The following is a 21,905-nucleotide window of genomic DNA, read 5'->3' as shown; positions in this document are numbered from 1 at the left end:
TGGATGCAAATGGGAAAAGTGACACTGGGCGGTAGTTGGCAAGTGTGGTAGGATCTAGAGAAGGTTTTTTAAGTAGTGGTGTCACAACAGCTTTTTTGAGTGGGGACGGGAAGATGCCAGTAGAGAGGGAGAGGTTAAATAGCGTTGTTAGTGCAGGCAAGAGAGATGAGGATAGCTGCGGAATGAAATGGGAGGGAATAGGATCCAAAGAACAGGTGGTTAGATTAGCTTTGGCAATTATAGAGGAAAGAGAGTGTTCAGAGAGTGGAGAGAAGGCAGTTAGAGAACAGTCAATGAGAGGTGTGGAGGTGGAATTTATGTGAAGGCATTTAATGAACCAATAATTTTGCAACAGGATATTATTTATATCTGTGATGTCTTATCAGTTAGGCCTAGCTGTTTACTCATCTATACTCTTTTACAATTAAACAGGATCATGTATAGCATTAAGATATATCAGACATTTGTACAATTGTGGATATGCTCATTGTATATGTAGGATGTGGACACATCCACTGTTAGTTTAGGGATCCCTCTAGGAGATTAGCCTTGACGCCGACAGGGGGTTTAACTCACATGCCTGTTGGATATGTGGCACCAACAATCTTGTTTATTTTGGAATGTTGTGTTAGTCAATGGTGAACTGTGAGTTTTGAGCAATGTTGCTCTGTGCATTTGCCCTGCCTTGGGAGCTCCTCATACAGTATGATCGTTATCAGTCTGACTGGGCAACTAACAATTTTTTGCTTTCATTAGAGAACCTTGTCCAAAGGCTCCTTACTGTTTTACGTGCTGGCTTAAGCCAAGATTTGAACCCTTCTCAAAGGGCTTAAATCGCACATCAAAGGCAACAGCCTTATCAGAATGCTGTCCAGCTAACCCAAACACACATTCTAGTCTGCTGATAAAGATACTGTTCAAAATAATAGATTATTATTAAATCTATGCAAAGGCATTTCATGAACCATGCATTTTGCAACAGGAAGCAGTTCACAATTTGTCTACTACTCAGTAGTGCTCGGATACCCCCAATCACGGATTCGACTTATTCGATTGAAAAAAAATCCGGAAATGGCGTGATTAGTTTCCAGATTTGAGACGGACTCATGAATTCGACTTAGATTTTTTCCGTGAATGAGGCAATCACGGCTAACCACGGCCGTGATCACGGAATAGCGTTTAAAGGGAACCTTAACTGAGAGGGATATGGATGTTTCCTTTTAAACAATACCAGTTGCCTGGCAGTCCTGCTGATCCCTTTGGCTGCTGTAGTGGCTGACTCACAGACCTGAAACAAGCATGCAGCTAATCAACTCTGGCTTCAGTCAGACCACATGATCTGCATGCTTGTTCAGGGGCTGTGGCTGAAAGTATTAGAACACAGGATCAGCAGGAGAGTCAGGCAACTGGTATTAATTTAAAAGGGAAAATCCATATCCTTTTCAGTTTAGGTTCCCTCTAAGCTATTATTAAAGCCCCCATACATGCTACAATCCCCTAAATTGCATGGATTATAAAGGTGATAAGGGGCTACAACTTAAACAAAAAAATTTAACAAAAATTAGTGGACAGCGGTCTGCCTGCACTACTAGCATAGTACAATGTCACGGACTAAACTTAGTGACTGAACAGTGGCTGTGGCTGCAACTAACTAAAGTTGATCACTGGTTAATGAGCTGATTACAAGTGATATACAGTAAAATAATAAAGAGCACAAAAATTAGGGGACAGCGGTCTGCCTGCAGTGCACTAATAGAACAGTACAATGTCACTGACAAATCTTAGTGACTGACTAGTGGCAATGACTGCAACTAACTGAAGTTGATCACTGCCTGGCTTAGCTAGCTAACAAGTATACAGTAATAGAGCAGTAGATTCAGTGTGAAGTTGAACCTGCTGCACTAAGCACAACAAATCAGTACACTGTCACTGACTACTACACTGACTACAGCTAACTTAAGTTAATCACTCACTGGCTAGCTAAATACAAGTATACAGTCAGTAATAGAGCAGTAGTAAATAGAATCAGTGAACCTGCCTGCACAGCACTAAGACAGCAATCAGTACACATTCTCACTGACAACTACACTGACTACAACTAACTTTAGTAATCACTCACTACTAGCTAGCTGAATAAAAGTATCAAATACAGTATAAGAGCAATGTTAGGACTAAAAACGATATGATCTTAACACAAACGGCTTTAGCAACAAACGGCCTGGAGATGATCCTCTCAGTGCTACAGTCTAGCAAGGATGGAGCTTTTCATTATGGCCTTCGCTTTATATACAGGAGGGGAGGGCATAGCCTCCCCTCCTATGATTGGTTGCTAGGGTCTGGCTGGGGGGCCTCTGATTGGCCCAGGGACGTCATTTCCGCCCAATCACGACCTAACTAATCACGGCTTTCTACCGCGTTCACAAACGTGATCACTGAATATTTGTAATCATGGCTGCCTCATGGTTGAATACCGTGATTGAAAATCGATCACGGCTTCCAATTCGGCAGTTGAGTAGTGAAAATATGCTCGTGAATCACGGCTATTCCGTGATCACGGAAATTATCCGAGCACCACTGCTACTACTTAACAAAGTTGTACCTCATATGTTTATGAATATAAATCCCCTCTTAAATGTTTATCTCTGTGATATCTTATCAGGCATAGCTTTTTACTCATCTATACTCTTTTACATTTAAATGGGATGTAGAGTTTTTAGCTTTTGCGTTAAGATATAATTGTATAAATATTTGAAGTTGCTAATCTATGATATATTATAAATATATATCTGAATAATAATAATAATTACAGTTTTTGTATAGCGCTTTTCTCCTGTCAGACTCAAAGCACTTGTGAGGCAGCCACTAGAGTGCATTCACTAGGCAGCAGCAGTGTTGGGGAGTCTTGCCCAAAGAACTCTTTACTGAATAGGTGGCTTACTGAACAGGAAGAGCCAAGATTCAAATATTTATTGGCCAAGAGTCAAACCCTGGTCTCCTGTGTCAGAGGCAGAGCCCTTAACCTCCCCGGCGTTCAATTTTCCCAGGATTTCTTTGCAAAAAGTGATAACATTTATTTTTAAAACTTTTTTTTCCTGTAACTTGCCAAAATGTGTCAAGCAAGGGTCTAGTATACAGTACAGGAGAGTATTGATGTGTATGCACGTTTATACTGTTCACAGCATGTTTTTATGGATGGACATTTCTGTCCATACCGCTGGGGAGGTTAACTGAACAGCCTTTACTGAATTTACTAAACTTGCCCATCAAACCATCAGGTTCAGTCCTAAACAGTTCTCACAGTTTTGTTATAATGTTTAATATTTGCTACTTTAAAAACTAGTTTCAGAAATACACTTACTGGATTAAAAAAATGCCAAAATTACAATTCTTCATAAAACTGCCACATATAAAAGTAACTTTATGAAAAAATAAAAAAAGGCATTATCATTTGACAATTATCTGCAAGGGGAAAGACAAAAGCACCAAAGTGATGCAGTAAATTAGCAACTTATACAGGATCTTTACAGTTTCTCTCTTTTAGTGCACAAAACTACTGAAAGACAACACGATTTGATGAAAGGACATACTTTTTTTCTGGTAAAGCAAAATTGATATTTTTAGGCTTTAGGCGATTTCAAAATGGAGGTTACAATTACTCCAAATACCCATTTGTAACGGAGTTTATTTTTAATAGAAAAAAATAATGTAGACAAATATTTTCTACGTTTATTTTGTTATCAACAATTTAGTCTTTATGTGTTGATCACACCTGGAAATAAACCAGGAGCACAATATCAACTGACCCCCTGAATGACTTTTATAGAATATTATGATGTGTTAAAATGAGATTAATGGGTGTAAGTGTGTTGTAAATAAAGAAAATATATCCCATGGAGATAAGCTGACTGTGTGATATTTTATTGCTTGTGAACCTTGGTTAAATCTCAATGTCAGTCATTCGTCCTTGGAAAAATGAGATTAGTACTTGATTGCTGCAAAAACAAAACTGGAAAAGACAAAGGATTTTAGTGAAACTTCTATCAGCTATATAGTATCTTCCATGTGCAAAAAATGCTACATATAGTTAAAATGATCACAAATTGTGGCCTATACATATTACATACATAAAGTATATTACATCAGGTATAGTTACATCTGCATTCCTGTTTTTTTTATCTTGTTGCTATTTAGTGGGCAGAGTGATTTCCTAAAGTATATTTTCAGCTAATGAAGTGAAAGAAGGATAGCGTACATTTGTAAAGGAAGAATTAAAAGATGCTGAATATTTTTACAGGGTTGAGTGTCACTTAATCAATTGGCATTTAAAGAGACTCTGTAACAACAAAAAGATCCCCTGGGGGGTACTCACCTCGGGTGGGGGAAGCCTCAGGATCCTAATGAGGCTTCCCACGCCGTCCTCTGTCCCACGGGGGTCTCGCTGCAGCCCTCCGAACAGCCGGCGACTGTGCCGACTGTTCAATTCAATATTTACCTTTGCAGGCTCCAGCGGGGGCGCTGTGGCTGCTTTCGTTCCGAAGGAGGCGGAAATACCCGATCTCAGTCGGGTCCGCTCTACTGCGCAGGCGCCGGAGACTTGCGCCTGCGCAGTAGAGCGGACCCGACGGCGATCGGGTATTTCCGCCTCCTTCGGAGCGAAAGCAGCCAGAACGCCTGCGCAGGAGCCTGCAAAGGTAAATATTACGTCATCGCTGTACGGAGGGCTACAGCGAGACCCCCGATGGACGCAGGACGGCGTGGGAAGCCTCATTAGGATCCTGAGGCTTCCCCCACCCGAGGTGAGTACCCCCCAGGGGCCGTTTTTTCGTTACAGTTCCTCTTTAAGAGAACTACATAGGATTATACCTCTTGATTTTACACACAACATCCACCAATTTGCAGATGATTAGAACCACTTTTAAGAGAATGGTAATCTATGGCCTATATCAGTTTTTTTTTAAAGTGAATGATGCATCCTTCAGACAAGACTCTTCCTCAAAGGATTCCAATTTTTAGGTGCATGTGTCATTGTGACAATGTCTAAGAACTGTAGCTTCAGCTCCTTACGCAAGGGTTAATTATGTTCACTTTTGCTAAATAAGTAGTTTAAATTGGATCTCCATCCAAATATACAAGATCCTGCAGCATTGCTGTAAGCAAAAGTTATATTTACCTGTGGTGTTTTGTCCCTCAAAGCCGTCCCAAAGACCCCGCATTACTCCACTTCCGGCACCTGGCCCCGCCTCCCCTCTCTCTCTCCAGAGAAAAATTGCCAAGCTATTTACTTGGCTCATATTGTCTTCCTTTTACTGACTCAGCCTTTTATTTGGCTAACGTGTGCTTACCTCCCTGCTACTGGCCCATCTACTGCATGTCAACTGTGAGCCACCTGCCCAGACCCCAACTTCTCTACTGGTTAATCATTGTCAACCGTCTTGCATTACTTTCAGCTATTCTACCAGAACTTTTAACCTACAGTTCCAGTATCACACAAATAGGGCCCTTTTCCACTAGCAATCACAATCACAAATCACAAACGCCAGCGATTGCGATTTTTCATTAACTCTGTTATGCAATTGCAATTTTTTTATTTGCATTGCATTATCACTCTAAAAATCGCTGCAGAAAGTGATTGTGATTTGCGATTTACAAATCGAATCACTATAGTGGAAAATACTTCTCATGATTTCTATGATAAAGTAAAAACATTAGCAATGCTATAATCACCAGAGATTTTGCGATTTTGCGATTCAGCTGTGCAGTGGAAAAGGGTCCATACTGCAACTGTTGGCAGTTGTCCGGTCCACATCCAGGTAGATGAGGCATCTCCTTACCTGATCTGTGGAACAAGAAGATAATTTTGTCCCTTGTACTTTGCATGAGAGCCCTTATACATGTTTTTTATTATTGTAATTAGAGACTACTTGGTGTAAAATGAAAATTCTACCAATCTGCTTCTCAAAAAAAAGTTATAATGCTTGCTGTTTCTTTTCCTCTAACCCAGTCCCCGAGTTTCCATGTGCATCAGCTCCCAGCTCTGGCTCTCTATCTCGGACAGAGGGAGAGTCATGGCACTTTCCTGCAAGGAGGTGGGGTTATGCACCAGAAGCCATGAAACACTGGTCTCAAGTACTGAACTAGAGGAAAATGATTGGGCAGGTAGTAATAACTTTATCTGAGAAGAAGATCAGTAGAATGTTCATTTTACACTGAATAGTCTCTTTTAAGCTAAGTACCTACAGTAAAATCACGGTTAGATTAATCTGGGATCTCAGCTGACAAACAATCATTCCCTGATCCATCTGGCTGAACCTGCAGGTGTCGGTTGCTCCGCCATGAACAAACAATGGGCAAAACCCACAAAGTCACTGAGGATCAGAGCGATCCTCCACGATTCAATCCAACATGGTGGGCATACAAAAACTAATGAATGCTGTGGGTGGCATGCACGGTGAAACATCATTTAATACATTTTTGTTTAGCGATGTTGCGTTATATTGTGGAAACAAATGTCTGTCACAAAAAATCGTTCAGAAAAATCACATCGTGGGTATGGACATTAACCACTTAACGAGCAACGGAAAGGTTTCTGTCAGTTCATGGTGGGGGGCTCCGTGAACAGCCTGCGAGCCTTCGATCGTGGCTCGCAGGCTAAATGTAAACACCTGGGGACGTAAAGGAGATTGGCGATTCCCGGCCTCTGATTGGCCGGGGATCACCGCCATCTGATAGGCTGAAGCCTATCTGAGGCGGTACAGGACGGATCGCTGTCCTGTACCGCCTATATTACGAAGGGGAGGAAGGAAAGGAGAGGGAGGGGGGAATAGCGCTGCGGAGGGGGGCTTTGAGGTGCCCCCCCCCCTCTAGGCACAACATAGCGGTGGCAATCAGACCCCCCCAACAGGACATCCCCCTAGTGGGAAAAAAATGGGGGGAGTCTGATCGCCCTGTCTGCCACCTGATCTGTGCTGGGGGCTGAAGAGCCCACGCAGCACAGATCACAGAAAAATGGGCTGGTCCTTAAGTGGTTAAGTTGGTTAGGTAACAGTTTGTTGACTTTCTAGTCCTGTCATCACTTACGGTTGATGTTGTTTCTGGCTTTTGTTATTATATTTTAAATACAAAGATGCAATCTCTATACAGAGCACAGAAGGTCAATGTTAAAAAATAACCTCATCTATAAAATGATTATAGTGAAAGCTTGCTATCACAGAGGAGCTATATAAGTCGCATATCTATAAAGGTGATCACTGTACTCAGTCTCTGCCTGTTTTTAATGTGGCATTTATACATATTATTTCCAGACTTGGGAATTAATGTGAGGTCAGGCAACAGAGCTATAAAAAATGCAATCTACACCTTTTGCAAGGAACCAGAAAAAACAAAATAAAAAAAAAATCGAAGCGACTTTTATGTCAAGAGGCTATGAAAAGACAGGAAGGATTGAAAACTTCAAAGCAGAATTCAATATAATAACTGATAACTTTGTACCAATGTGGCTATTAAGCCAGGGAACAACATTTCACACTGTATTATTGTGATATTTGAACAAGCGCAATGTGTCAAGGAAAAGAAATAAAAATAGTGGCACTATGACTTAACAACATCTATAGAACAGGAACTAAATCCACATACCTTATCAATTTATAGAATTTTCAGTGTACAAGGGTTATGAAGAAAAACTATTTTAGGTTCATTATTAATTTTCAAATCAGAAGTCTCATACACACTAATAACCGTATCCAGTCTAGAACTAAGTCAGTCTGATTTATCTATTCAGACCCTTTAGCATAAATAAGAATTTTATGCAAGGGTTATTTCTTGTTTGGAGTGATCGGACAGCCACTTGGGGCCCCTCAAGTTCATATATGCACCTTGAAGAGTCCTGTTCCATAATAAATATAGACGGGGAAACCAGGGCAAAATACAAGACTTCCCTTTTCTCCACAGAATTAATATTTTCAGGATTATTTTGCACTAAAATGAAATCTACATCAGTTACAAGCTGGAGGTAGACAGAGGCACCCAAGGAAGAACAATAAAAAAAATTGTATAGTGTATCTAGTCAATGGTACAGTAAGACACTATTACCATGAGTAATACCAAGGATGTTCAAAAAATGATTCAAATTTATTATGCACAAATTTAAATTTGAATTATTTTTTGAACATCTTTGGGTGTACTCACCTCCTTGATGGTATGGACGAGCTCAGCTCGTCTATGACCGCCGGAGGGCGCCGCTCAGGCCCCGCTGGGCCGATTTTCATAATTTTTTTTTAAAACACGCAGCAAGCACTTTGCTTGCTGTGAGTTGGGGACGATTGCCCCCGATTACCGCCGATGCGCCGCTACCCGCCGCGTAACACACCGCCCCCCTCGAGACCCCTGCGCAGCCTGCCCAATCAGTGCCAGGCAGCGCTGAGGGGTGGATCGGGACTTCGTCTGATGTCACGACGTCGATGACGTCAATGACGTCATCGCGATCATCATCATGGTGACGCCGAAGCCCTAAAGAAAATCCCGTTCAGAACGGGATTTCCTTACGAGGGTACGCGCCGGCGGTGATCGTAAGGTACGGGCGGATGCCGCAGGGAGGGGGGCATCATGTAGCTAACGCTAGGCTAGCTACACGATTAAAAAAAAAATACAAAAAATAGTGCTGCGCATCCACCCTGGCTCAAACAATAGAACGCCAGGGTGGTTAAGGTGAGAGTGTCTTACCGTACCATTGACTAGATACACTACACAATTGTTTTGTTCTTCCTTGGGTGCCTCCAACAACCTCTAGCTTGTCTAGTGACAAGCTGGAGAGACTCACTTCATGGCCTCACCTAGAGTGAGACTGCCCCATTTTCCAGAGCAGCAACCACCGCAATTCTACCCCGAGTGGGGACGATACTTCCCCACCTGCATTCAAGACTGGTTGCTTCCTCAGCAACCCTGCCTTGTGAGTATATTTCTGCACCGTTCATCTTTATTCTTCCTTTATCATACGTTATTAGACCAGATTGGGCTCCCAGGGTCTCTGTGTTTTTTTCTTTTCTTTTTCAAGTCTGTATACATCAGTTACAGATCTGGCACCTCCATGTAGATAGTGGGCTTGATTGCCTACATACATACATCCGATTTTTTATATATAGATTTGTTCTTTTCTGTTTTAAAAGTTTTTGCAGCCCTCAGCAGGTTAATATGTGGGCATAGTGGGGTTGCTGGAAAGAAAGTATAGTGATTGCTGTCTAGTGCAGGAGCCTGCAGTGAGAACCTTATTTTAATAATCCCAGGATGTCCTGGATTTATTTGATTGTTTCACATGTAGAAATGTTTTTCAGCAGAGCAATTTAACATTTCAGTTACATTCCTACTAATTCAGCAATAACTTAATTTATGACTACTATGATTAAAGAAAATGGAATCCCAATCCAGGGTTTTTACCATAGTAGATTGAGGCAGTCCATTCCCCGCTTCCCCCCATTGACATCTTTCCCAGCATGCCTGTTGTTGAAAATGACTTAACCATGTTGTGTTGGCTTTTTGTGTCTGTGCCCATGGCTGAACAGATTCCCCATCATTTACACAGTCAGAACTGGAAGTGAGTCTGACAAAAGAAAATCGGTTGGCAATGAAAAGTACAATACGACTACGAAGTCTGTTTATTAGATTGATTTCCTAACTTACTGCTTGAAGATCCAAACACCTCCAGTGGACTTCCACTTGCCAATGACATCACTATGCATTTTGGCAAGTCCTTTGTCAACACCTGACAAAGGCACAGAGGCACTGAAATGCATAGTGATGTCACTGGAACACAGATGTCCACTGGAGGTGCTTGGATCTTCTCTTCCACCTGGACCACTAACGCTGCTGGCCAAAGCAGTTAGGACAGCTACCTCCTAAGGACCGATTGGTGGGCTTTCTGCCCTTTACAAGCAATTATACTACTGATTCTCAGTAAGTGTGGCTTTTATGCGTGTTTTCTATATTAAAGTGGTATAACACCACAGAGCGCTCCTCCTTTGCTTTTTTCCTTTAGCAATTAAATTACATAGCATTTAGCTTACCCCTCTGGGCCTTCTCCTCTATGTTCTATATGTTGTGTATATGCCTATTCTTTGTATATTCTACTGTATGTTTTACTGTACCATCACCGACTCTGTAGGTGCAAAAAATAATTTCTGATATAAGGCCTGTTGTATTTGGCCAAATAAATATGATTCAGAGGTAAAATAAAATCTGTATGGCATCGAGACTTGGGTTGTTTGAGTAGGGTTGGATTGCCACAAAATGTCAAATTAGGTTACTTTTTGGTTTTCCAGTAGGGTTTGTCTGAAGTGGTAAAGGGGGATGGATGCAAGCTCACTGGTCCTTTCTCTCATATTAAGGACGGAAGCAATTTTCACATTTCAATGGTTCTCCCATTCATTCGCCTATAACTTTATCCCTACTTACTGTATAACACTTAAATGGTCTATAATTTGTTTTTTAGCCACAAATTAGGCTTTTTGGGGTGATACTTGTTTTCCGTAATTACTTTATTTTCTATGCATTTTAAAGGGGAAAACAAGGAAACAATGAAAAAAATATTCTATTTTTCCATTACTTTTCCTGATAGTTTTAAAAGAAACAATACTACTGTAAATAAAACCCACACATTTAATTTGCCTGTTTGTCCTGCTTATTACAACATTTGAATTATGTCCCTAGTACAATGTATGATGACAATATCTTATTTGGAAATAAAGTTGTGTTTTTGTACTCAATCAATAATTACAAGCCCTTATTTGCAAAAATAACAGAAATATACACTCATGACATACACCGTAAAAATGATGCATCCCTAAGGTAACTATTTATGTATTTTTTAAATGCTGTCACTTTTTTTCACAAGTGTTTTATTTTGGTAGCTATGGGGAAGAGGGTTTACAATAGTAAATTTAGTTTTTAATGTATTTTTATTTTAATTTTACTTTTTGGTCACAAGGTGGCCGCTAAACATTATCATGGTTACCAGGAAGTGTTTGGTTAAGTTTTATGAGACAGGTACTCTAATTGGCTTAATGAACACATGTTCCCATTTGCCAATTAACAACTTTTAAGTCCCGCCATGAATAAGCACTCCTGCCACTGACAGGACACATATATACACCTTGATTGTCTTAACCACTTGAGGACCTAGGGCTTTCTACCCCTTAAGGACCGGCCACTTTTTTTCCATTCAGACCACTGCAGCTTTCACGGTTTATTGCTCGCTCATACAACCTACCACCTAAATGAATTTTGGCTCCTTTTCTTGTCACTAATAAAGCTTTCTTTTGGTGCTATTTGATTGCTCCTGCGATTTTTACTTTTTATTATATTCATCAAAAAAGACATGAATTTTGGCAAAAAAATGATTTTTTTAACTTTCTGTGCTGACATTTTTCAAATAAAGTAAAATTTCTGTATACATGCAGCGCGAAAAATGTGGACAAACATGTTTTTGATTAAAAAAAAACCCATTCAGTGTATATTTATTGGTTTGGGTAAAAGTTATAGCGTTTACAAACTATGGTGCAAAAAGTGAATTTTCCCATTTTCAAGCATCTCTGACTTTTCTGACCCCCTGTCATGTTTCATGAGGGGCTAGAATTCCAGGATAGTATAAATACCCCCCAAATGACCCCATTTTGGAAAGAAGACATCCCAAAGTATTCACTGAGAGGCATAGTGAGTTCATAGAAGATATTATTTTTTGTCACAAGTAAGCGGAAAATGACACTTTGTGAGGAAAAAAAAAAAAAAAAAAAGTTTCCATTTCTTCTAACTTGCGACAAAAAAAAAAATGAAATCTGCCACGGACTCACCATGCCCCTCTCTGAATACCTTGAAGGGTCTACTTTCCAAAATGGGGTCATTTGTGGGGTGTGTTTACTGTCCTGACATTTTGGGGGGTGCTAAATTGTAAGCACCCCTGTAAAGCCTAAAGGTGCTCATTGGACTTTGGACCCCTTAGCACAGTTAGGCTGCAAAAAAGTGCCACACATGTGGTATTGCCGTACTCAGGAGAAGTAGTATAATGTGTTTTGGGGTGTATTTTTACACATACCCATGCTGGGTGGGAGAAATATCTCTGTAAATGACAATTTGTTAATTTTTTTTACACACAATTGTCCATTTACAGAGATATTTCTCCCACTCAGCATGGGTATGTGTAAAAATACACCACAAAACACATTATACTACTTCTCCTGAGTACGGCGATACCACATGTGTGGCACTTTTTTGCACCCTAACTGCGCTAAAGGGCCCAAAGTCCAATGAGTACCTTTAGGATTTCACAGGTCATTTTGAGAAATTTCGTTTCAAGACTACTCCTCACGGTTTAGGGCCCCTAAAATGCCAGGGCAGTATAGGAACCCCACAAATGACCCCATTTTAGAAAGAAGACACCCCAAGGTATTCCGTTAGTAGTATGGCGAGTTCATAGAAGATTTTATTTTTTGTCACAAGTTAGCGGAAAATGACACTTTGTGAAAAAACACAATTAAAATCAATTTCCGCTAACTTTTGACAAAAAATAAAATCTTCTATGAACTCACCATACTCCTAACGGAATACCTTGGGGTGTCTTCTTTCTAAAATGGGGTCATTTGTGGGGTTCCTATACTGCCCTGGCATTTTAGGGGCCCTAAACCGTGAGGAGTAGTCTTGAAACGAAATTTCTCAAAATGACCTGTGAAATCCTATAGGTACTCATTGGACTTTGGGCCCTTTAGCGCAGTTAGGGTGCAAAAAAGTGCCACACATGTGGTATCGCCATACTCGGGAGAAGTAGTACAATGTGTTTTGGGGTGTATTTTTACACATACCCATGCTGGGTGGGAAAAATACCTCTGTAAATGGACAATTGTGTGTAAAAAAATCAAAAGATTGTCATTTACAGAGGTATTTCTCCCACCCAGCATGGGTATGTGTAAAAATACACCCCAAAACACATTGTACTACTTCTCCCGAGTACGGCGATACCACATGTGTGGCACTTTTTTGCACCCTAACTGCACTAAGAGGCCCAAAGTCCAATGAGTACCTTTAGGATTTCACAGGTCATTTTTGTTTCAAGACTACTCCTCACGGTTTAGGGCCCCTAAAATGCCAGGGCAGTATAGGAACCCCACTAATGACCCCATTTTAGAAAGAAGACACCCCAAGGTATTCCGTTAGGAGTATGGTGAGTTCATAGAAGTTTTTATTTTTTTGTCACAAGTTAGCGGAAATTGATTTTAATAGTTTTTTTTCACAAAGTGTCATTTTCCGCTAACTTGTGACAAAAAATAAAATCTTCTATGAACTCACCATACTCCGTACGGAATACCTTTGGGTGTCTTCTTTCTAGAATGGGGTCATTTGTGGGGTTCCTATACTGCCCTGGCATTTTAGGGGCCCTAAACCGTGAGGAGTAGTCTTGAAACCAAATGTCGCAAAATGACCTGTGAAATCCTAAAGGTACTCATTGGACTTTGGGCCCCTTAGCGTACTTAGGGTGTAAAAAAGTGCCACACATGTGGTACCGCTGTACTCAGGAGAAGTAGTATAATGCGTTTTGGGGTGTATTTTTACACATACCCATGCTAAGTGGGAGAAATATCTCTGTAAATGACAATTGTTTGATTTTTTTACACACAATTGTCCATTTACATAGAAATTTCTCCCACCCAGCATGGGTATGTGTAAAAATACACCCCAAAACACATTATACTACTTTTCCTGAGTACGGCAGTACCACATGTGTGACACTTTTTTGCAGCCTAGGTGCGCTAAGGGGCCCAACGTCCTATTCACAGGTCATTTTGAAGCATTTGTTTTCTAGACTACTCCTCGCGGTTTAGGGCCCCTAAAATGCCAGGGCAGTATAGGAACCCCACAAGTGACCCCATTTTAGAAAGAAGACACCCCAAGGTATTCCGTTAGGTGTATGGCGAGTTCATAGAAGATTTTATTTTTTGTCACAAGTTAGTGAAAAATGACACTTTGTGAAAAAAAACCAATAAAAATTAATTTCCGCTAACTTTTGACAAAAAATAAAATCTTCTATGAACTCGTCATACACCTAACATAATACCTTGGGGTGTCTTTTTTTCTAAAATGGGGTCACTTGTGGGGTTCCTATACCGCCCTGGCATTTTACAGGCCCAAAACCGTGAGTAGTCTGGAAACCAAATGTCTCAAAATGACTGTTCAGGGGTATAAGCATCTGCAAATTTTGATGACAGGTGGTCTATGAGGGGGCGAATTTTGTGGAACCGGTCATAAGCAGGGTGGCCTTTTAGATGACAGGTTGTATTGGGCCTGATCTGATGGATAGGAGTGCTAGGGGGGTGACAGGAGGTGATTGATGGGTGTCTCAGGGGGTGGTTAGAGGGGAAAATAGATGCAATCAATGCACTGGGGAGGTGATCGGAAGGGGGTCTGAGGGTTTGGCCGAGTGATCAGGAGCCCACATGGGGCAAATTGGGGCCTGATCTGATGGGTAGGTGTGCTAGGGGGTGACAGGAGGTGATTGATGGGTGTCTCAAGGTGTGATTAGAGGGGGGAATAGATGCAAGCAATGCACTGGCGAGGTGATCAGGGCTGGGGTCTGAGGGCATTCTGAGGGTGTGGGCGGGTGATTGAGTGCCCTAGGGGCAGATAGGGGTCTAATCTGATAGGTAGCAGTGACAGGGGGTGATTGATGGGTAATTAGTGGGTGTTTAGGGTAGAGAATAGATGGAAACACTGCGCTTGGGTGGTGATCTGATGTCGGATCTGCGGGCGATCTATTGGTGTGGGTGGGTGATCAGTTTGCCCGCAAGGGGCAGGTTAGGGGCTGATTGATGGGTGGCAGTGACAGCGGGTGATTGATGGGTGGCAGTGACAGGGGGTGATTGATGGGTGGCAGTGACAGGGGGTGATTGATGGGTGATTGATAGGTGATTGACAGGTAATCAGTGGGTTATTACAGGGGAGAACAGATGTAAATATTGCACTGGTGAATTGATAAGGGGGGGTCTGAGGGCAATCTGAGCGTGTAGGCGGGCGATTGGGTGCCCGCAAGGGGCAGATTAGGGTCTGATCTGATGGGTAACAGTGACAGGAGGTGATAGGGGGTGATTGATGGGTAATTAGTGGGTGTTTAGAGGAGAGAATAGATGGAAACACTGCGCTTGGGTGGTGATCTGATGTCGGATCTGCGGGCGATCTATTGGTGTGGGTGGGTGATCAGTTTGCCCGCAAGGGGCAGGTTAGGGGCTGATTGATGGGTGGCAGTGACAGCGGGTGATTGATGGGTGGCAGTGACAGGGGGTGATTGATGGGTGGCAGTGACAGGGGGTGATTGATGGGTGATTGATAGGTGATTGACAGGTAATCAGTGGGTTATTACAGGGGAGAACAGATGTAAATATTGCACTGGCGAATTGATAAGGGGGGGTCTGAGGGCAATCTGAGCGTGTAGGCGGGCGATTGGGTGCCCGCAAGGGGCAGATTAGGGTCTGATCTGATGGGTAACAGTGACAGGTGGTGATAGGGGGTGATTGATGGGTAATTAGTGGGTGTTTAGAGGAGAGAATAGATGGAAACACTGCGCTTGGGTGGTGATCTGATGTCGGATCTGCGGGCGATCTATTGGTGTGGGTGGGTGATCAGTTTGCCCGCAAGGGGCAGGTTAGGGGCTGATTGTTGGGTGGCAGTGACAGGGGGTGATTGATGGGTGATAGGTGATTGGCAGGTGATTGACAGGTGATCAGTGGGTTATTACAGGGAAGGACAGATGTAATTAATGCACTGGCGAATTGATAAGGGGGGGGGGGGGTCTGAGGGCAATCTGAGCGTGTGGGCGGGTGATTGGGTGCCCGCAAGGGGCAGATTAGGGTCTGATCTGATAGGTAACAGTGACAGGTGGTGATAGGGGGTGATTGATGGGTGATTGATGGGTAATTAGTGGGTGTTTAGAGAAGATAACAGATGTAAACGATACATTTGGGAGGTAATCTGACGGCGGGTTTGAGGGCGATCTAATGGTGTGGGTGGGTGATCAGATTGCCCGCAAGGGGCAGGTTAGGGGCTGATTGATGGGTGGCAGTGACAGGGGGTGACAGGGGGTGATTGATGGGTGATAGGTGATTGGCAGGTGATTGACAGGTGATCAGTGGGTTATTACAGGGAAGAACAGATGTAATTAATGCACTGGTGAATTGATAAGGGGGGGTCAGAGGGCAATCTGAGCGTGTGGGCGGGTGATTGGGTGCCCGCAAGGGGCAGATTAGGGTCTGATCTGATAGGTAAAAGTGACAGGTGGTGATAGGGGGTGATTGATGGGTGATTGATGGGTAATTAGTGGGTGTTTAGAGGAGAGAATAGATGTAAACAATGGATTTGGGAGGTGATCTGATGTCGGATCTGTGGGCGATCTATTGGTGTGGGGGGGTGATCAGATTGCCCGCAAGGGGCAGGTTAGGGGCTGATTGATGGGTTGCAGTGACGGGGTGATTGACGGGTGATTGACGGGTGATTGACGGGTGATTGACGGGTGATTGACGGGTGATTGACGGGTGATTGACGGGTGATTGACAGGTGATTGACAGGTGATCAGGGGGATAGATGCATACAGTAAACAGGGGGGGGGGGTGGTCTGGGGGGGGGTCTGGGGAGAATCTGAGGGGTGGGGGGTGATCAGGAGGGGGCAGGGAGCAGGGGGGGGGATAAAAAAAAAATAGCGTTGACAGATAGTGACAGGGAGTGATTGATGGGTGATTAGGGGGGTGATTGGGTGCAAACAGGGGTCTGGGGGGTGGGCAGGGGGGGGTCTGATGGGTGCTGTGGGCGATCTGGGGCAGGGGGGGGAGAAATCAGTGTGCTTGGGTGCAGACTAGGGTGGCTGCAGCCTGCCCTGGTGGTCCCTCGGACACTGGGACCACCAGGGCAGGAGGCAGCCTGTATAATACACTTTGTAAACATTACAAAGTGTATTATACACTTTGTATGCGGCGATCGCGGGGTTAACATCCCGCCGGCGCTTCCGTATAGCCGGCGGGATGTTGCGGCGAGCGGTGACAGGCGCCGGCGGAGGATCGCGTCACGGATGACGCGATCGCTCCGCCCATGCCCTTAAATGGACCGCCGCCTCTGTGGGTGAGCCGGTCCTTAAGGGCTCCATTTCCCGGCCGCCTCTGTGCATTAGGCGGTCGGGAAGTGGTTAAAGAGACTCAAACTGGATTCATATAAACATCCAGTTTGAGTTAAGAGGTGACATATTCTGTGTTTGATTTTTTTTTTCTTTGAATGGTGGAGATGGGGGGAGGAGGTTAGCAATAACTATAGTAAATGCAATCATGGGGTTGCTAAACTTATTTTCACAGCAAGTTGCATGATGGCTCAACCCAAACAGATTCAAGTATAGCATATTTGACTTTCATGTAATGCAAATATTTAAATTCTGAAAATTCCCGTAGACTGGAAATTCCAAATGTAAATCTCAATACTGATGGAAGAAGCCAACTGCAACTGATGCAATATGTATGTAGATTGAAATTTGACCAATCAAAATTGGTTAAAACTGCATTTGATTGGTCCATTTTAAATTTGCATAACATTTTTAACAGATTTGCATTAAGTAAAAAGAAATAGCAATTCATTAGTCATCCCTACTGATTAAAAAAGGATGAAGAAGGTAAATTAGTGGTACAAAAGATTCTTGGAGTATGATGATGTCAGATTAATATAACATTCTCCTAACATCCACTGATTCAGGAAGAACCAGCTATGGTAGCAACTAAAAAATAAGCCAATCAGTTAACAACCGTTAAAACAGGGGTGAAGGCACACAATGCATAAAAGATAGGTTAATAAGCTGTTAACCTTATAAACAGAGACGTAAACGTACCTCTCTTGAAGAATTTTAACCAGTTTATTGAAAAAAGTCTTTTATTCAAGCACATAAAATTGACAACGCGTTTCACGGGTGCTTGTCCGCTTCCTCGGGTTATTTAAAAAAACAGGTGCCTTTACTTATATGGGTGTGTAGCATGCATGAGTGCCTCTCTTTGAGACTGAGAGGTGCTCATGCTTGCTCTACACATGCTTGAATAAAATACCTTTTTTAATAAACAGAGAGGTGCTCATGCTTGCTACACAGCCATAGCAGTTAAGGCACCTGTTTTTTCACTGACCTAAAGAAGTGGGCAAGCACCTGCAAAACGCGTTGTCAATTTTATGTGCTTGAATAAAAGACCTTTTTCAATAAACTAGTCCAAATTCTTCAAGAGAGGTAAGATTACCTCACTGTTTATAAGGTTAACAGCTTATTAGCCTATCTTTTATGCATTGTGCGCCCCCACCGCTGTTTTAAGTGTTTTGTCATACCTCTTTTAGAGTTGATAGCTTTTTAGTTGTCCTAAGGAATTGCTGGAGTGCGACCACCCAGTTCCTGTCACAGACCTCGAAAAATGAGCGGGGACGGTTGATTTCCTGCCTGCTCTGACGGTGGTTGCAAGGATGTGCAACCCACTTTTGTGAGTACATACATCCATAGCAATTTGCTTTTCTGAATCTTACATGATTCTGCACCATTGGGCTCCTGATCTCCTTTTGTCTTTTAGATAAACCTGGGGTTGTTACAATCACAGGAACCATCGACATAAGCTAGTTAACCACTGTATCCACTATTTGCCACCTATCTGATCAAAAGCTAGTAGCCTTCATATGTAAGCATGGTGGTAATTCCTGGAGACATCCTTATTTAAGGTAAGTAGCAAAGGTGGATTTATTCTGTTCTGCTCTCTTCTGGGGCAGCATTAAACTACATACTCACCTCACAATGCAGTAAGATGGATTCAGCAACGTCTCCATGATAACAAGCACTCCCCCAAGCCATCTTTCCATCTTTTGGCCAGCGGGTATGCACGACGTCACGCGACGGGCAGGAATAAGACTTCAATCGATCATGGTTCTTTACATGGGAGATCCGATACGCCATGACAGTCATTATTGCTGCAGGACGCTAATTGACGTTTGCGTGATCATGTGCCTCTACCCATGTCGTAAGATCGTGGAGTTAACTGCTTGGCGCTCAAAAAAATCGCAAGTCAGGAAAATCATTGGAAAGATCGTGAGGTGGGTACAGGCTTTCACTAACACACACACACACACACACACACACACACACACACACACACACACACACACACACACACACACACACACACACACACACACACACACACACACACTATTAAACAGACTCTGAAGCCAATTAAAAAACGGGTTTTTACCTTTTATTTAGTTTAAGCATGTTGGTCCCTGCTAAAACGCCGCCATCCTGCAGCAGAACAAGGGGTTTATACCCCCCTAAACACAGGGCAAAATCCATGACTTTTTTGGTCGTAGATTTTGCTGCCCAGGGAGGAAGAGCTTTTAGCTGTAGCTCTGCCTTTATTTGCGTCAATCTGCTTGTGGATCTTAGCCTCTCCCCGCCCCTCTCAGTGAAGGAAGACTGAGAGGGGAGGGGAGAGGTGGTGATCAGCGGAGATTGATGTGACGAGAGGCAGAGCTACAGCCCTAAGCTCTGTCTCAATCAGGAAGCGCTCCCTGCAATTAGACCAGGGGATTTGGGGGGTATAGACCCCTAATTTTGCCATTGGATAGCAGCGTTCTAGCCGGGACCAACATGTTTAAGTTAAATAAAAGGTAAAAACCTGTTTTTAAAACGGCTTTAGTCTCTCTTTAAGCTTTGTTGGTAGGATTATTTTTCAATAACAGAATTTTCAACTGATGTAGTATTTCCATGGCTAGAGCTAAGCAGCTGACAGTCACTTAAAATCAATTTTCTTTTCTTATGCATTCCTGTATGAAATATTCACTCCAAATATATATCTTGAATATTTTGACATTCCTTTATGATGCATTTGATCAGAGGTAAAACATTGCTATGATGTGCTCGGTCAGATTTAATCATCTATTTTAGCAGCTATTTGTGCTTTTTAAATGAAGGCAAAACAACACATTTTAAATAAAAAGTGACAGTGGCTATTGCAATAGTTAAGTGGAAATTAAAAATGTTTTTTATTTTATTAATAACATTTTTTAAATATTTTATTTAGTTCTTATTTTATTTTTATTTTTATTTTATTTCGTGAGAATAATAATAATATTATTTGCCACTGATAACTTTTTAAAAGTCGCTAGTTTTCTGGCTGTCATGCTCATCTGACTTCTTTGTTATTTCACGAGTCACTGACCTAAATCTAGCTTACAGCTACAGAAATCTGAAAGAGGCAACATTATTATCATTCATATTATTGTTTATTACTAGAAAAATGTGTACCAATTGAACATGGTGTAGGTAAGGATGTAATTTACAGCAAAACAGATACCTTGGCACATTGCATGATTTACGCACAGGTGTTTGGGAAGGTTATTGTGGGGCAGAAGGCCACAATATGAATGAATGAATGGGGTAGCAGATCTTCAGCTGGGACCATTACTTCTCATTAGAAAAGTTATTATAAGAGGCCAATTGATTACATTGCAGCCACATACCGTTACTTTTAAAAAGAGCAAATGGTGCCAAGGTGGTGAAAAGATGTTTGAAACATGCCAAAAACAACAAAGACGGTCAAATGCACAGCAACAGACAACAGTAATAATTCAATAATACGCCATTTTATTAAACTATTAACCATTATAAACATTATTAACAGGGTGAAAATTCATAAGACCGCGTAAAAAATAAAGTGCCAGTGCATGTAGAATCAAAGTGCATATAGTACAAACCAGTGCAAAAGACAAGTGCATAAAAAAATATGTGCATGAAAGAAGCCTTGTGCAAAGTTTTGACAAGGCAAAGTTCTGTGCAGCAGCAAGGTAAAGTGACGGTGCAAAAAATGGTGCCTCTGTAATCTGTCATCACACCAACACTGTACAGCCTTCCAATATACCTTTGTTTCTGGCTCTATTTTTTGCACTGTCACTTTACCTTGCTGTTGCACAGTATTTTGGCTTGTCCAAACTTTGCATAAGACTTTTTACATGCACATGGTACTTTATTCCTACCTAACATGTGAATTGTTGCCCCATCGATACACGTTTTTATTGTTACCATTATGCAATCATTCTGACTATGGTTTAATAAAATGTATTATTATTGCATTATTACTGTGTGTGCAGTTCATTTGTCGTCCTTTGTTGTTTTTGGCATGTACATTCCGACCTATTCTGCACACTGTGTTATGTTTTTTGTTATGAACTAAAGGCTGTAACTGCGCTGTAACTGCATTGCATATTATTAGAGGTGATTCTCCAATCAGTGTTTTGTTCAGGTGTTTGAAAATAAACACCCCTGTTCTTCACAGAAGCCTATGGCATTTTCTACTTTCACTGTGACCAACACCATTTGGAGATCTACAAAGTGTTGGTTAGCCCTTTATAAATATGGGGACTATTATTTGTTGCTGATAATGATCAATAATAGTGGTGATTATTGGTAATTTGCAATAGTGGTACTCATGAATAAGAGCTGAATTTGATTTCCATTCATGTCAAGGACTATCAATTCCAGGTTGCATTCTGGGCTCTGGAGAGCATGTTCATTAGTCAAACAACAAAAAAGTAATGTGAAGACCCCCTCATGTGTGCAGAACTCTGTGCAAGCACCCCTCAACAGCTCTTTTGAGAGCTAATCTTGTTCTTGTGATCTATTTTTTTTGTGTGTAGCCCACTTGCATTATAATTATATACAGCCCTGTCAGTCAGTCGCAGCTGGCCTTTGGCCCCTTAATTCCACTGCCAGGCCCAGCACATTCAGTGACTACCTGTGTGTGTGACAGGCAGCTGCAAATTTGTAATCCCAATCACTGCACCTGTTCACTGTTTAGTCCACCTACCTACCTACCTACCTACCT

At 42.1% G+C, this 21,905-nt stretch overlaps 1 long non-coding RNA gene across 2 annotated transcripts in view; it reads right to left on the bottom strand.

Moving 5' to 3' along the window:
• Window positions 1–3,897: 3,897 nt before the first annotated feature.
• LOC137534111 (uncharacterized) overlaps window positions 3,898–21,905 on the bottom strand; it is a 95,665-nt gene continuing 77,657 nt past the window's right edge. For both annotated transcript variants that reach the window (XR_011024315.1, XR_011024314.1), the window contains exons 6-7: window positions 5,725–5,836; window positions 3,898–4,006 (exon numbers count right to left, since the gene is read on the bottom strand). This is a non-coding gene — a long non-coding RNA (uncharacterized lncRNA). The remainder of the gene's footprint in view (window positions 4,007–5,724; window positions 5,837–21,905) is intronic.

Source organism: Hyperolius riggenbachi, chromosome 10 (genome assembly GCF_040937935.1).
Source record: "Hyperolius riggenbachi isolate aHypRig1 chromosome 10, aHypRig1.pri, whole genome shotgun sequence".
NCBI classification, from domain to species: domain Eukaryota; kingdom Metazoa; phylum Chordata; class Amphibia; order Anura; family Hyperoliidae; genus Hyperolius; species Hyperolius riggenbachi.
The sequence above is the reverse complement of the archived record's forward strand: the minus strand, read 5'-3'. Positions and strand labels throughout refer to the sequence as shown.